The sequence below is a fragment of the Castor canadensis genome, chromosome 5 (assembly GCF_047511655.1).
Source record: "Castor canadensis chromosome 5, mCasCan1.hap1v2, whole genome shotgun sequence".
Taxonomy (NCBI): domain Eukaryota; kingdom Metazoa; phylum Chordata; class Mammalia; order Rodentia; family Castoridae; genus Castor; species Castor canadensis.
The window spans coordinates 5,458,976-5,476,441 of record NC_133390.1 but is presented as its reverse complement, the minus strand read 5'-3'; the positions used below and the strand labels follow the sequence as shown (position 1 = coordinate 5,476,441).

The following is a 17,466-nucleotide window of genomic DNA, read 5'->3' as shown; positions in this document are numbered from 1 at the left end:
TTTAAGAAGTCTCCATATTGTTTTCCAAAGTGGTTGTACTAGCTTACATTCCCACCAGCAGTGTATGAGGGCTCCTTTTTCCCTGCATCCTTGACAACACCTGTTGGTGGTGATATTTTTGATGGTAGCCTTTCTAACAGGAGTGAGGTGTAATCTTAGTGTGGTTTTGATTTGCATTTCCTTTACGGCTAAAGAAAGTGAGCATTTTTTTCATGTGTTTTTTGGCCATTTGAATTTCTTCTTTTGAAAAAGTTCTGTTTAGTTCAGTTGCCCATTTCTTTATTGGTTTATTGATTTTTGGGGAGGTTAGTTTTTTGAGCTCCTTGTGTATTCTGGTTACCAGTCCCTTGTCTGAGATGCTGGCAAAGATTTTTTCCCATTCTGTGGGTGGCCTCTTCAATTTGGAAACCATTTCTTTTGTTGTGCAGAAGCTTTTTAATTTCATGTAGTCCCGTTTGTCCATTCTTTCTCTTAGTTGCTGGGCTGCTTGAGTTCTACTGAGGAAGTCCTTTCCTACACCTATTGCTTCCAGAGTATTCCCTGCTCTTTCCTGTACTAACTGCAAGGTTTCAGGTCTGATGGTAAGGTTCTTAATCCATTTTCAGTTGATACTAGTTCAGGGTGATAGGCACGGATCCAGTTTCAGTTTTCTGCAGGCAGATAACCACTTTTGCCAGCAACATTTGTTGAAGAGGCTGTCTTTTCTCCATTGTATGTTTGGTGCCTTTGTCAAAAATAAGGTGGGTGTAGCTGCATGGATTCATATCTGGGTCCTCCATTCTGTTCCACTGGTCTTCATGTCTGTTTTGTGTCAGTACCGTGCTGTTTTTATTGCTGTGGCTCTGTAGTATAGTCTGAAGTCGGGTATTGCGATGCCTCCCACATTGTTCTTTCTGCTCAGTGTTGCCTTTGCTATTCGCAGTCTCTTGTGTTTCCAAATGAACTTTGGGGTAGATTTTTCAATCTCTGTGATGAATGTCATTGGGATTTTGATAGGAATTGAGTTGAACATGTAGATTGCTTTTGGTAGTATAGCCATTTTTACTGTGTTGATTCTGCCAACCCATTAGCATGGGAGATGAAAGATACCTATTTTTAACACTAAAGGCGTAGTCTTTGACAAGATGGGGTCATAAGAAATACTGGGACCAGTTGGTTTCATATAAAGCAGTTTCACTGGTAATGATATCAACACTGAAGTGAATTTAGGAGGTTATTCACCAACAATTAATGGTAATTTTGTTTGTTTTTGAGACTGGGTATCTCAGGCAGGCCTTAAACTCACTACGTAGACCAGGCTGGCCTGGAGCTGGAGATCCTCTTGCCTCTTCCTCTCAAGTGCTGGGATTATAAGTGTGTACCACTATGCCCAGACCTTAAGTGATAATTTTTTAATGTATCCAATAAGTCAATTTCTTTGGCTTACTGAGGATACATATTTTGTAAGAAAATGAATTCCTAAGGCTTTGGATGCAATTTTTTAAAAAAGAAAATCCCCTCTTTTATTGAGGTATAAATGAAATTTAGTAAACTTCACACACTTAAATTATACAATTTAAGATTAGACATTACTGTGTTAGATACATGTGCATATGTATACTCAAGTATATATTTACCCACTTTGCAACCATCACCACAATCAAGATCATAAACCCCCAAGTTTCACTGCACCCCTTTGGCATTACTCTCTTCCGTCCCTTCCTGCACCCCACCCCATCTCTATATAGCATTCATTTTCTAGATTTACATAAATGGAATCATATAATTTGTACGTTTATTTGGTTTGGCTTCTTAACTCACCTTATTTTGAGATCCAAGCATGTCACTATGTGTTTGTTCATTTTTGAAAAACTGTTGGGTAGCATCCAATGGTATGTACAACCATGATTTGTATCTATACACCTGTTGATGGACATTTAAGCTATTTCCAGTTTGGGGCTATTAGAAACACAACTGCTATGAACATTCCCATACATACTTTGTGCACAGAGTTACCGCTTGGATCTTCAATGTCTCCCAATGGCCCCTATGTTGAAGGTTTGGTCCCCAGCCTGTAGCACTGTTGGGAGATGGTGGAACCCTTAGGGGTTGGGGTCTAGTTGGAGGAAGTTAGGTCACCATGGGTATATTCAGGAATACACCATGGGTATATTCAGGAAGGCCCTGGATCTGCATCCCAGTTGCCAGCAGGTGAGCAGTTTTCTCCTCTGCACATTCCTGCCATAATGGGCTGCCTCACCACAGGTCCCAAAGCAATTGGGCAACCATCCATACACTGAAACTTCCAAAACTGAGAATTATAATAAATCTTTCTTCCTTAAAAGTTGATTATCTGAGGACTTTTGTCAGTAATGAAAAGCTGACTAAGAATGTAGACATATAATTCTTTTCTCTAGTGTAAGTAACTGAAAGTAGAATGGCTGGATGACATGGTAGGTTTAGCTTTTAAAGAAACTTCCAAGCTGTGCCTGTACCATTTTATAATTCCCACCATCAACTCTTAAGAATTCCAGTTGCTCTCCATCCCTGCTAGCATATTGATACAGATAAAATTTTTAAGCCTTTCTTATAGGCTTGGGTGGTGATCTCCCATTATGGCTTTACTTTGCATTTCCCAAATGGTAATTACACTGAACAGCTTTTCATTTTCTCATCTGACATCCTTAGATCTTCTATGGTGAACTATGCCTATTTTAAAATTGGGTTGTCTGTTTTCTTAATTTTTTTTTTTGTGGAGGGACTGGGGTTTGAACACAGGGTTTTGTGCTTGCAAAGCGGGTGCTCTACCACTTGAGCCACACCCCGGTTCCTGTTTGTTTTCTTATTGTTGAATTTTCAGAGTTCATCATAAATTTCAGATGTTACCAAACCTTTTTCTTGGGGGGGGTGGTACTGGGATTTGAACTCAGGGCCTCATGCTTGTTAGGCAGGTGCTCTGCCATTTGAGCCACTGTCACTTCACTAGCCACTAAAAGTGACTTTTTTTTTTTTTTTGGCAGCACTGGGGTTGAACTCAGGGCCTCATGCTTGGTAAGCAGGCACTCTTACCGCTTGAGCCATTCCACCAGCCTAAAAGTGACTTTTGAAGGGCACATTAAAAAAAAAATTGAAGCTCAATTATCAATTTTCTCTTTTAAGAGTGGTTCTCTTGGTATAGTATCTAAGACAATTTTGCATAATCTGAGATCAGTTATTGTTCTTGATGTCGTCTAGAAGTTTTATAGTTGTGTTATTTAAGTTTGTGATTCTTTCAAGTTAATTACTATGGATCAAAGTTCTTTTTGAGATGGGGTCTCACTATGTTGGTCAGGCTGGTCTTGAACTCCTGAGCTCAAGTGATCCTCCTGCCTCAGCATCTTGTGTAGTTAGGATTACAGACATGCACCACTGTTGCTCACCTGGTGTTCATTTTTTGGATATATGTACATTCAATTGCTCCAGCATCCTTTATTGAAAAGACTATCCTTTTCCCATGGCATTGACTTTGTACCCTTGTCAAACCTCAGAAATCCGTATGTAGATCTATTTCTGTAGTCTCTATTCTGCTCCAATGACCTATTTTTCAATACCATACTGTTTTGGTTACTATAGTTTTATAATAATCTTGAAGTCAAGTAACATTAGTCCTCCAATGCTGTTCTTCCTTTTCAAAGTGTTTTGTCTATTTTAAGTCCTTGGAATTTCTATAGGAATTTTAGATTAGCTTGTCAATTCCTAAAAACATAGTCTAATGGGGTTGAGATTGAGGTTGTGTTGAATCACCATATAAATTCAGGCCAACATTAGGAATTCCAACCTATGAACACAGTACCCCTCCAGTTTATTAGGTCCTCTTTGCTTTCTTTTAGCAATGCTTTGCAGTTTTAGTCTGCAAAGTCTTTAAAACTTTTGTCAGATTTATCCTTAAGCATTTTGTATTTTTGACAGTAAACAGTATTGCTGTTGTAAGAAGTTATTGTCTTTTAATTTCCATTTCTTCTGATTGTTTGCTGCTAGTATACAGGAATAGGATTGCACTTCCATACTGATGTGGTGTCCTGCACCTTGCTAAGCTTGTTTATTAGTTCTGCTGGCTTTTTTTTGTGGATTCGATCAGACTTTCTACATGGATGATAAGGTCACCTGTGAATATAGTTCTCCTTTTCTATTATGGGCCGTTTCACTTCTTTGTTGTCTGATTGCACGGGCCAGAATCTCCAGGACAAGGTTGAATAGAAGGGATGGTGACAGTGGATGTCCTTGCCTTGCTTTGGATTCTAGGAGGAAAGTACTCAGTCTTTCTCATCAAGTATTTATTAGCTATAGTTTTTTACAGATGTCTTTCAATAGATTAGGGCATTGCCTTCTATTCATTGTTTATATTGGGAAGTAAGGAGAAAGGTGAATTCTAGGAAAAAGTGGGATGAGAGAGGGAAAGGGAGGGAGAAAGGAAGGGAAAGGGGAGAAACAGAGAGAAGGTAGGGGGAGAGACAGAGAGAGGGCAGGGGGAGAGAGAAACAGAGAGTGAGTTTTGTTTGTGGCTCCTGCTGAAGGCCTAGGGAATGTCCACTGGGAAGCCTTTCTGTACCCAGGCTGTGGCAGTGGACAGCCCCACTGTCCAGTACACAAAGGAGCAGTCTGGTGAGTACAGTGATAAAGAAGGGAGTCAACATAAATCACACTGGCTTTACCTATCTGAGGCTGCTGGTGGAACATACTCTCAGAATGATAGGCAGCTTCTAAGGTTGCTCCCAACAGCCTCACTCCTGTTACTCATGCCTCTGTGTAAGTGCTACTCTTGCATGTGACTCAGAGCACAACTAGGACTCTCACTTCTGTCTTTTTTTTTTTTTTTGTGGTACTGGGGTTTGAACTCATGGCCTCGTGATTGCTAGGTTGGCACTCTACTACTTGAGCCACTCTACCAGTCCTCTCACTTCTGTCTTAATCACACTTCTTCTTTCACTAGCTCACACTGATGGAAGACAACTGCTATGCTGTAAATAGACTCATGCAGAGACACATCGGGTAAGAAATGCAGGCCTTCAGCCAACAGCCAGTGAGGAACCAAGTCAATCTTCTGAGAAGTGGAGTCTCACTGAGAACCATTTGCATGAACTTAGATGCTTGGCTCTTTCCCAGATGAGAACTGAGTTAAGTGCAGCCCCAACTCAACCTAGACTGCAGTCTTAAGAAATTCCTGAGCTACAGGAACCAGCTGTGCCTGCGATCCTCAGTACAAGAAGTGTTTGTTGTTCTTTTCCAGCCAGTAAGTGATCACTTGAAAACCAGAGAAAGACTTACAGAAGACCTCTGTGTGACTCTGCCACATGAGGTTACAGCAGTGATCTTGCAGAAAAATGGAAGAACCAGGGTTTTATGTTCATTTAGGTGCTTTCTAGAATGATTTCTTAATTTTGCAAGAACATATTACATGATGCCGCCTTAATTTCTCTGATATACTAATTTAAATAAAATCATGTTTTTAAAAAATCAAAGTAACTTTTCTGAGTGGCGGCCAGCCACACTGGTGTTTTAAATCATTACATTTTGCGATAATGATTATACAGGTGTAGCTGATAAACTCAGATGGATCTTATTAGAGTGAATCAGTTTCTGAAAGAACTGCCGATGGTCCTGACTTCCAGTGGTTCAAGTTACATTTTTAATGTAGGATGGTGGGAATGCACTATACAGTCAGTAGAAGTTGTGTTTTGAATTTGATCTCTTCCTGGGCTACCAATACCATACTCTTTTGCAAAGGTGGGCATGAGGCAGCCTCCAGTTAGCCAGGAATCACGAGGGTAACAACTGATACCCTACTACACTGCACAGTGTTGCCAGCATTTTTTGATACAAGAACTCAATAAACTCTGCAAGATATTCAAAACTTTACTACAAAACAGATTTTGTGTTAGACGATTTTGTCCTCCTGTGGGCTAATGTAAATCCTCTGACTTCAGCCTCTTGAGTACTAGGATTATAACACATTTTTGATGACAGCTTATTGAAACACAATCTCACTGTATGTGGAGGAGCCATCTGTACTAGGACTTAAATTACACCAATCAAAGACAAGGGAACATTCCTAGGATTATGGAAATCCTAGGACCCCAGAACTGTCCTAAAATTTCTACTTGTATGACCTGAATATGTGTCTGTTTGAGTTCACCTGACACCATGAAAGTTTCATTCTTTTTCATGAAACTGAATCTGAAACACATCATCAGAAAAGTAAACTAAGTTTGATTCTTGGCTGTTACTCAGTCAGCAATGGAGGGTTAGCAATGAAGGGTATCCTGAATTCATATACCAAGTGCTCTCTGGAATTTTCAGTCTATTAAATACCAGTTTTCTCATTGCCCTGTTAAAAACTGATTGATGACTAGTATCAGGCCTATTATTGCACTTGTAGGTTGGTTAAACTGCCTTAAGAGTATTAATAGAAATAAGCTACATTTCACTATCGTTATTAACAAAAATGTATGCTGTCTCCACACACATAGACTTCTGATTACAGCACTGAGCCAACCACTTACTGCTCTCAATTAAGTAACCACTTGATTAACATACTGAGTCAGAGGGCAGTCATTTAATTATCTATTGGGCACTGGGGGTTACGAAGGCAAATTGTGTTTTCAAGATCTTAAAATAAACAATTATGCAATGTCCACTGTAGTTAGCACACTAGTTTTTGCTGCATCACATCTGAGGTGTGTATAGCTCAGATTCATTCTGGCAGCACTTATATTTTGAACAATCAGTGTTTATAGTATACCAGCACCTATTTTAGTCACTCAAAGCACAACTTTATTATGTCTCTATCACTACAGGGTTTAAAGTTTTTCCTTTGCTATTATAACTCAGGAACATCACCCAACATTATGAACACTGTTTTAATGGAAAAAATCTGATCTGGCTAATGATGGGTTTTCTTGGAAACCACCATGATGAAAGGGATGGCTGTTTATAAGAATAACATTTGTATTTTGTTTTCACCTAATTAGATTAAGAAATAAGAATACTATAGATTAAGGTGTATATCTGATTCATTTTGAATACTGTATCTTCAGAGTATTGTTTTGGCAATAGGGCAGCAAAGAAAAAACATATGCTAAAACGTTTTAAAAAATGAGTTACTGCATACCTGTTGTTAATCAAACTTTCCTAAGATGTCTGAAGATAACCTCTATGTTCTGAGCAGAGGGTTCTTCACACTGTAGTATTTATGAACTTTCCAGGGAAGTATATTTTTACATGTTTTGGTCTTTTAAGGAAAGAATATATTTCAAAAAACCTAAAATGATATTACAAAAGGAAAATATTACTATCTGACAAAGAAACACATTTAAGAATAAACATTTTGAACCACATTAATGTTTATATATATTCATTTGCCTCACAGATTGCTGTACAGTTCACACACAAGCTTTTTCTCTTAAGTGAATCATAGTTGAATGGAAAATTCTTGATTGTAATTAATGGATAGTTATGCCAAAGCAAGAGGTGAAGGAGCCAAAGCAGTGCTTTTCAAAACACTCTGTGGTTCACATGCCTACTCTTTCCTTCCAATACAAAGATGAACAAAAATAATTAAAGTGCTGTGAATGACAAAAATAACAAAAGGATGACTCGCTCATTGCTACTGGTAAGCACTAGAACTTATTTTAGAAATGCCGATATGGGCTATTTAGTATTACCTACTGAAATTTATTCTCCTGGATCCAAAGTCAGATTCATGACTTACCAGTTTCTTGGCTACTATCACAACCAGAAGAGTCTAATTGGCTTTTTTTTGAGGTGCTGGGGATCAGGCCAGGGCCTTGTGAGAAAAGCCCTAATTCTTAAAGGTAGGTGTTCTGCAGTGAAGATATAGTTAATTCCTATGGACGATTTAGTTCAAATGTACCAACTGTTCCCACCCTAAATTGGGTGGGTAGCTAATTGTATTAACCTGTTTTGCCTCTTGAGAAACAACGGTATGTAAGTTCCTATCTTTTCTTTATCCATCCTCAACGCTCCCTAATCCCTTACTCACTGTGCTTTTTCTCCCGAGCACGTCATTATATAACACAATATGTATTTTACTCAGCTCACATGTTGCCTGATTTCCAACAAAACTTTCTGCTTCACTATGGCTTGCATTCTTGGCTACTCTATCTTCTGCTACATCTCCAGAGCCTCCAAGAAATCCTTGGGATAATGAGTGTTCAATAAATGAAATCAAATGAATTTCTGTTTGGGGTGTCTCTGTGCTTTATAATTCTTAAGTACATACACATTACACCTGAAAAACTTTCAGTACTGCTAACCCAACTTAAAACACTCTAAGTAAAAGTTTCCCCAAAGAAATAAGTACACATCTCAAACTAGCCTATGCTTAGTAGTGAAACATTAATTTAAATATTTTAATAATTTAAGGTTACTAAAAGAAGAAAAATACTTATATAAGTTAGAAGTCATATTCTGTTCTTACATCATAATTTACATCTTTACATGATAAAGATGTAAATTCTCCCTAATATAATCTACATAATCAAAGCATTTCCAATAAAATGCCAGGAGTAATTTTTTGAAATTTGATAAAATGATACCAAATTCATATGGACAAATAAATATGCAAGACTACTACAGGGAGCTGGAAACAGATTGTTGAGAAGGAGCAGAAGGGATTCCCTCTCAGATACTGAGATACAAAGCTAGTCATTAAAACAGCCTGATAATAGACAAAGCAATGTGAGGTGTTGGGTTAGAACTGGAAATACTGGGTTAAAAATACATAGACACACATACACATAGGACATATACGTACTTACATATATAAAGTTATATACAGTTCTAAACGTATATATCTGTAAATCTACGTATGTGCACATGTATGTCTTTCCCCACTCTGCTCTCTAATAGTGAGGCAATAAGAATGAGCACACTGTGCCCATGCTTCACTAAATACCCTTCTCCATGACAAGAATCAGGGCTCTTTGGAGAAATGGATGATTCCAAGCCTGGGTCAGGCAAAGTACAAGATTAAGTCTGGGTGTGTGTCAAAAGGACATCAAGAGGAAGCTTAAAGCAGCTCTCAATGGTCAAAACTAGGACAACTCACATATCAAAATAAAGAAGATAGAAGATTACAACTCACTGAATAAAACATGAGTTAATCTGAGTCCACACACACACAGAAGAAGAGAAAGCTCTTTCTTATGATAGCACAACCGGTAAGTATACAGGAGTAGTGGTGGGACTAGATAATTTCTGTGAAAACCACACAGAGGGGAGTAGGCAGCAGTTGTCAATGGATGCTAAAAGTGAATGTAAGTTGATACAAAGGGGAAACAGGTGACTTTGTGGCGAAATCTGGTGGATACCTGCTGAAACAGGTAATTAAAGTTCAGCAGAAGACAGGTGAACCTCACATGCACCATGGCATCTTAGAGCAGAGCACCATTTCTTCCCACCAGGAGCACAGCTTGAATACGGTCAGATGGAAACACAAGCCAGCCCAAGTTCAGGGTCTTCCCTCAGAATAAAAGGCCTGAACTCTTCAAACTTTTACACAAAGTTAAGCAGAATGTTAAGTGAACAGAAAACTCTTCCCCTAGCTTACAAACGTGGCATTATGCAGGCAAGATGATACGTATCTTATGGCTTTTAAGAATATTTTATCTACTTTTAAGATTATGTGGGGCTGGTGGAGTGGCTCAAGTAGTAGAGTACCTGCCTAGCAAGTGTGAGGCCCTGAGTTCAAACCCCAGTCCTGCCAAAAAAATAAAATAAAATAAAATAAGATTATGTGACCAATTTTTTGATTCAGAAATTTGGTGACTCTAAACATGGACAGGGAAGCTAAGAATTAACACTGCTTAAGAGGCAGGAGGCCAGGGAAGAATAAAAGCTTCTAGGGCAAGATCTCTGAGTCCTATTCCAGCTCAGCCAATACAAAATGCCTTTTGGCCTCATGACTGAGGCAAAAAAAAAAAAAAATTAGCTGATGTCTAAGGTTCAGTCCAGCATTAAAATTCACAAGTGAAATCTACACACACACACAATCAGAAATTCCAAGCTTTGATAACATAAAAATGTATCATATTTAATGTTTGGATGACTATAGATGAGGTACGTGCATTTTGCTCACTTAACAATCTTATACATTTTATTTATTTTGATAAAAGTCTGAATTCATTACCAGATTGACCCATCAAAGTAGCACCTTTAGGATGGGAAGATGTGCCTCTCTACTTCCACCAAGTGGGGCACTGCCCAGTGGGAACTGGAATGTTAGGGCTGGGAAGGCCGAAAATCACTACAGAGGTGCCTGTGTTTAGCTCACAGGCTGTGTTTAGTTATTGGGGTTTTGAACTCAGGGCCCTACCACTGTATCCATGCCTCCACTTTTTGCTTGATTTTTTTTTCAGTTAGGATTCTCATGCTTTTTGCCAGGGATCTGCTTATCATGTAGCTGCAACTACAGGTGAGAGCCACTATGCCCCACATGCAACTTTTAATTTAGAGCATTTACTTGTTATTTTACTAGAATTTTTGTTCTATTCAATGGAATTGTACCAAACACCTTACATTAATATCTCCTGTACATGTGATGTTCATTCCATTTGCTTTCAACTCATGTTTGGGTTCTTACTATGTGCCAGGAACTATGTGTGCTGCAAATACTGATGAACACAAAATGTCCCTGTTTTGGGGGGTATTTACATATTGGTAATAAATTAATCACAAGTGACTGTTCTGTTTTAAAGAAAAGAGACACTTGCCTGTAAGGACATGTAACAAAGAATTTAAGTCACTGGGGCATGCTCTGGAAGAGGATTGTGGGATTCTGGTCTCTTCCTGGCCATAAGGGGAATGGCTTTACCTTGTGCTCTCTGCCATGATATGCTGCCTCATCACAGGCCCAAAGAAACAGGGTCAATCAACCATGGACTGAAACCTCCAAAGTAGTGTGTAGTTTTATAAGTTGACTATCTCAGGTATTTTTATAGCTATGGAAAGCTGACTCACATAAGCTTGACCTACGGTGCTGGTGACAGGAGAGCTCACCAGGGCTGGATGATTTAGTGGGTAGTGGGTGAAGAGAAGAGTCAAAGAGGATCCTAATTTACCAGGAAGTGGTCCCAGTTGGAGGTGGTTTTGAATCACTGTTTGGTCCGTGCATGTTGAGTGGGAATACCTGAGTGACACTGAAAGCAATGTCACTCAGCTAGCAGGACATATGGGTCCAGCTCAGAAATGAAGGCCATGCGAGAGAGAAAAAGTTAAGAGTCAAGTGCCTGTAGCTAGCACTGAGAGCTGCAGGCACAGATGTGTGCCTAGTGTCAGAGTCTAGGGAGGATGGAGGAGAACAGACACTGAGATTTGAGGATCACCACCAACTGGGAGCCTAGGCGAGGAAAATGAATCAGAACAGCACCAGGAAGAACAAGAGTGGGAAACAGGAACTATCATAGAAGCCAAAGGCAGAGTGCTTCACTAGTGTGTCAAACGCTGCTAAGAATGGGGTCTGGAAACATCTGATTAGGGTCTTTTGTTTCAGCAGAGAGATGAGGATGGTTGGTCTGTCCAAGGAGAGGAGGAATTGAATAGTAATTAGAAACAGAAGGGGACCATAGGGTCAAGAGGATTTCCTTTTTTCTTTTGAGATGGGAGACTTGAACATGTTAAAAAGCCATAGCACAGATCCAGTTGAGATGGATGAGGTGATACATAGGAGAGAATGGAAAACTGACAGCACAGGGCTTTTGAGGAGTGGGAAGAGATGGGATCCAAAGCACAGGAGAGAGTGGCCTTGGAGGACAAGGAAGATGGGCACAGATGCAGGACAAGCTTGCAGTTTTGGGAGCTGGAGACTGAGGATTTTCCTCTCACAGCTCTCTGAAGTGATAGTTCTCGCAAGGAGGTAGGAGAGCAAATCTGAGTAAAGTGGAGGTTTATGATCTCCTATAGACCCTCTGCAAATAGCAGCAACCTCACTCTGTTACTTTGGTGAAATGGGGTTTTAGTTGATGGGAAAAAAATAGGGGCAGGTTTTTTTAAAGACTGGAAACCGCACAGGTGTGTGGGAACCATGAGCCATTAGCCCCTTGAAGGCAGGGACTGACTGCGTGTTATTCCATAAGTGGCTGGGGTTTCAGTACCTAGGTACTTACGGTCAAAATGATCAGCACAGGGATGATCATTTGTGTCCATTTCAATTTGCCTCTTTTGGTGCTTCTCTAAAAAATAAAAAAGGAAACAGTAAGGAACAGAGCTTAAATTCTTATAAGACTCCCTTTCCTCACCTGGAAGGTGGCTCTGGATTCTTTTGTTCTTCCCTACAGTCTGTTTTAAAACTCTTGACATAGTTCTGTTCCAGGGATGCTATCCTGTTTATATCCAAGAACGCTAAAGGCATCTCTCAATTTTAGCTATTTGTTAATAGTATGATTTTTTTTTTTTTGGTGCTACTGCGCTTGAACTCAGGGCTTTATGCTTACTAGGCAGGTGCTCTATCCCTTGAGCCTTTCCACCAGCTAGTATGCTTCTTCATGTAGTCTTGTCTACTTGTTCTAAAAGGTGAAATTCTCAAAATGTGTACTAAAAAGTCTTATTTGTGGGAAATGTAAAATTCATAAAAGTTCATTTTGAACTTACTCATGTAAGAGAACACAGGGAAGGAAAGTTGCATGACCAGTGAGAGGAAGGGCACCAGCAGGGAACCATGAGGGGGCTACTGAAATAATCCAGGCACCAGGGGAGTGACAGGGACTTGAGAGAAATGGAAGAACTGTGACTCTATTTTTGGGTACATTTTGAAGGATGTGCTGACACACTGAGTCAAGGAAGGCCCCCAGAGCAACTGAAAGAATGGCGTTCCCACTACGGGGGCGGATAAAGAGCACGGCAGGAACAGGCTGCCCTGGACTCTGTGCCAAGACATATGCTACTGAGTCCACAGGTCTGGTGTTCAGGGACGGGCATGGACATTCGGGACTCACTGACATTAAGACAGGCCTTGAGTCCATGACACTTGAAAAACCCTTTTTAGGGAGTGTAAACAGAGAACAAGTTGAAGGTCGGGTGCAGCCGGGAAAAACCGGCCTGAAACAAGTTAACTGTTGGCATACGTGTGACAAGAAAATTTAAAAGCACTCTGGGGGAAATGGGGACAAAGAGCCCCAAGGCTGAGTTGGGGGAGGTCAAATATCAAGAACTTGTGTTTTGGCGGGAGTGGAATTTGCGCTTGCAAAGCCGGCGCTCTACTGCTTGAGCCGCATCGCCAGTTCATTTTGCTCTGGTTATTTTGGACACGGGCACCAACGAACTATTTGCTCGGGCTGCCCTCGAACCTCAATCCTCCTCATCTCAGCCTCCCAAACAGCTAGGATTACAGGCGTGAGCCACCACCGCCTGGCTCCGAGAGGACGTTCAAAACACTGGGTTCTCTGGGGCTGAGCAGCAGAAGGGAAAACCAAACCAGGGCAAAGCAGCAGGTGGACGGATGGAAAACTGAAGGTGCGAGCCTCGGACGCCGCCAGGGCCCCGGCGGCCCCCAGCGTCCAGGCGGCGGTTCCGGCCGCCCCGTGTGCCGAGCGGGGAGCCGCATTTCCCGGGCAGGGGAGCGGCCCTCACCAGCGGCGCATCGCAGAACCGACGGCGGCCGTCCCGGCTACGTTACCGGCTGAGCTGCGAGCGAGGCGCGGGCCGAAAAGCCGGGCGACGACAGAAGCCCAGAAAGAGTTTAGCAGGCGGCTTCGGTCCAGGATGGCGCGGCGGACGCGGCGACGGGCCGTGACCTGCTCCGCTAGGTTCCTGCAACTGCGCCACCCCTAGACCTGGGGGCGGGGGAGGGGGAAGGGAGGGAGGGGGGAGTAATGACTGCGTTGCCATAGAAACCACGCGGGGGGGCCTTCTGGGACTGGCCGGCGCGCGCATGCGCGTTGGCAGCCCGCGGGCGCCTAGCGTGTCGTGGACCGGAAGTTCCTCGTACTTCCGGTTTTCGATGCGAAGTTGGTGCTACGTCGCTGCTTCAGGCCATGGACGCTCTGGGCCTCTTCTGGGATGGGTGTGGACCGGGAGCAGAGTGTCCCTCTTAGCTTCTTTTAATACAGATGGGTTTTTTTTTTTTTTTTTTTTGATAAAACAGTATCTGAGCACAGAATATGTTTGGCATAGAGCATTTAGAGATGTACAGGCAAGGACAAATAACTGAAAATCACCCAGATGATGGCAGGGTAGTTGATTTTTTTATGGCTGTCCATTGAACTGTCAAAAATTGGCCGTCTTTAGTTGTATTCACTTCTCAGTGTTTTGAGACAGGTTCTTGCCTGGGCTTTAACCCAGGCTGGCCTCAAACTCGTGATCTTTTGGCCTTGATAAAGAAACCCAGGGAGAGATCTGAAGGCAAGCTCCTTCCCCGGCTGGGCCCGTTTCACAGGCGTGCTGGTGTGATGGTTGTAACCTCCCATGGAGAGGCTAACCGCCACGTCTGCTTTTGTCCTTCCCGCTTGCTTGCTTCCGCATTCTGAGGCATAGAAACCCCCCAGCCTTGAGCTTCGGGGCAGTGCCATTTTGGAGAGATCCAGGTGCTGGCCTGCTAGCATAATAAATCTTCCTTTCCTACAACCACCTGGGTTTGAGTCTTGTTCTCCCTGGTCCGACATTCTTCCCGAAACAGCCTCATCCTCCCAAGGGTTTCAGTTAGAGGCACACTTCTGCTTTTGACGTTTTGTTCTCTGGGTGTGTTATGGGTGAGGAAGAGGACCCTGGGTTCATGGCTGAAGCAATGGCCTTGAAGTTACCATGACTCATCTCCATCCTGCCATGTGATACCTGTGCCTTTGTTTCTCCGTGCTAGTTTCCTGGAGATGCTGTTGTAATCTGACGATCCTGGAGGCCAGAATATGTTCATAAAGTATTATCACCAAGTCCATGGCTGCAAATCCATGCTCCCTCTGAATGCTAGGAGAATCTGTTTCTCTCCTTTTCCACTTTTTTGGTGGTTCTTTCCTGGTATTCCTTGGTTTATGGCAGAGTTTCTGTCTGTGCAACCGGGAGTTTTAAGCCACAGCCCAATCCCAGGGGTTCCACATGCCAGGTCTGGTCACTTGCTCCAATATACTAAATAAAGAGCTGAGTAGTGGTGAAGGGTAGAGGAAAGAGATTTATTATGCTGCTGGGCACATCACAGGAAGAACAGAGTCAGCACCTCAGCCTATCTTTGTGGTACAGATAAGCTTTAGGTTTAAGTAGAGAAAGAATTGGGGCAGGGTATGAGAGGTATGCATAATTATTAAAAGGTCCTGCTCACAGGTGTGGTCTGGTTGGTCATCATCTCAGGATGGTCAGGCAGCAAGGGCCATGATAAGAAAGGAACTGTTCAGCTGGGTGCTGTCATCCTAGCTACTTGGGAGTCTGAGATCGGGAGGATCAAAGTTGGAGGCCAGACTGGGCAAGTAGATTGTGAGACCTCATCTGCAAAATAACCAGGGCAAAATGGACTGGAGGTGTGGCTCAAGTGATAGAGCTCCTGCTTTGCAAAGGCAAAATCCCAACAAGGGGTCGGGGAAAGGCATCGTTGTCTGGGGGCGGTTTCAAATTGTTGTGGATCAGGCCTATCCTTCCTGGGTTCCAAGGTAGCTGCAAGGTGACTGTGGAGAGGATGGCTGAGAGCAAAGACAGATATGACATGTAGGCATGGATGATTAGGTTTTAGTCACCCTTTGGTCTAAGTCAGTGCTTTTAGCAAAAGCAGTTTGTAAGTACTTGTTATACCTCCGTTCTCACGTCGTGTTCTTTCTCTGTGCCTTCTCCTTACACGACCACCCATCATGATGACTCATCACAAGATCCTCACCTGGTTACATCTGCAAAGACCTACTTCCAGATTAGGTTACACGCAGAGGTTGTGGTGGAACGTTATTCAACCCACTACATTTATTAAGATCCATCACGCTATGTAATAATAACATATACCTTTATTTATCATTGCCCATAAAGCTTTGTAAGTCAAAACATAATTTCTGGTATCACTTATGGTAAGATCATCGAGCACCTCTGTGAAGCTTGTAGCAAATACCTCATAATTTAATAATCAAAATTAGGTTGTATCAAGAAATGTTGTTATTTGACTTAAACAGCATGACTAGAGATGTGAAATGAGTATTGAATTCGTGGCCTGGAGCTTTCTAGGCAGGTACCCTACCACATAAGCCACACCTCCAGTGCTTTTTGCCCTGGTTAATTTTGAGACAGGGTCTTTTTTTTTTTTTGCTTATGTTAGCCCAGACATTGACCCTCCTATTTATGCTTCCTGAGTAGCTGGGATGACTGCACACCACTAAGCCCCACGGCATGTACCATTGTTGAGATAGGGTCTCATGAACTTTTTGTCTTGGCTGTTCTCGAACCAAGATCCTCCTGAGCTCCACCTCCCAAGAAGCTAAGATTGTAGGTGTGTGCCACTGGTGTCTGGCAAAAGGAGAAACTTCTAAAAATGAATTCATCATGAGAAAAGGGAGCACTGGGAATTTGAGAGCAGCATCTTAGGAGCTTCTATGGCATTGTTGGGTCTGGAGACCTAAGACAGATGGGTGAGTATCCCATCCCCCCATGGACAGCACTATGATCCCTGTGTCCTGAAGAGTTATAAATCTGCATTCCTGCATCCTGAGAAGGAGGTGTAAATCTGCATTTCTGCATCCTAAAGAGGAGATATGGGTCTGATAGGTCTGCCACAGGGCTGATGAGCAAAATGCTCTCAAGATTGTTCCTCCCCCCCACCCCCACCCCAGTAAGGGGCAAACAAACCAGTTCATCTAAGAAAGCCCTCTAATCCACAGCCATGAAAAGAGCCCACCCAACCCAGAGTTAAAACGTCCATAAAAACCCCAGCCTTTACCTGACCAGGGAGCCACCGGTTTCCGAGCTCTGCTGCAATGCTCTAGCTCAGCCTTTCCTTTCTCTCTAATAAATCCTACTTTGTATACTGGCTTGGGCTCACATATCAATCAGCTGCTTCACGCGCCGGTTCCCTGGCTTGTGAAGGCAAGGACCCTCGACACTGGCCTACAACACTTTCAAATAGGCATGTAACAGCATGGTGTTGAGAGAGCCAGACTGGGGTCAGATCTTGGATATACTATGTTCTGTCCCCATTGTGTCTAGATCTATGTCTTCACTGGAGTCGGAACCCAGTGCAGGGTTGTGTAGATTAGTAGGGATTCATGTAAGGCACCTGGAGCAGATCTGGCACATGGCCAACAGCAAAAAATAATATGTATTACTTTAGTAGGAAATTGAAGGCAGTTTTCATCCTAGATGAACAGGATGTGTGTTCTCTAGAGAAGGTTGTAGTTTATGTTGCTAATTTACATGACCATAAGGAAACAGACCTAGTTTATTGCTTTCTTAAGTAATGCTTGGAGGAAAACAGCACACACATGTGGCAGACTTTAAGGTGTGAAAAAATATGTACATACATATATTGTGTGTATG

General features: G+C 42.2%; 1 protein-coding gene across 4 annotated transcripts in view; it reads right to left on the bottom strand.

The window, feature by feature from the left end:
- Window positions 1–13,802, bottom strand: part of Lca5l (lebercilin LCA5 like) — a 37,456-nt gene extending 23,654 nt beyond the window's left edge. Inside the window, exons 1-3 of one of the 4 annotated variants that reach the window (XM_074072627.1) lie at window positions 13,603–13,802; window positions 12,141–12,206; window positions 7,127–7,276 (exon numbers count right to left, since the gene is read on the bottom strand). The gene's annotated coding sequence lies outside the window, so the exon portion shown is untranslated. The remainder of the gene's footprint in view (window positions 1–7,126; window positions 7,277–12,140; window positions 12,207–13,602) is intronic. The other 3 variants (XM_074072629.1, XM_020161759.2, XM_074072628.1) reach the window with 3 other exon arrangements.
- Between the last annotated feature and the right edge of the window lie 3,664 nt (window positions 13,803–17,466).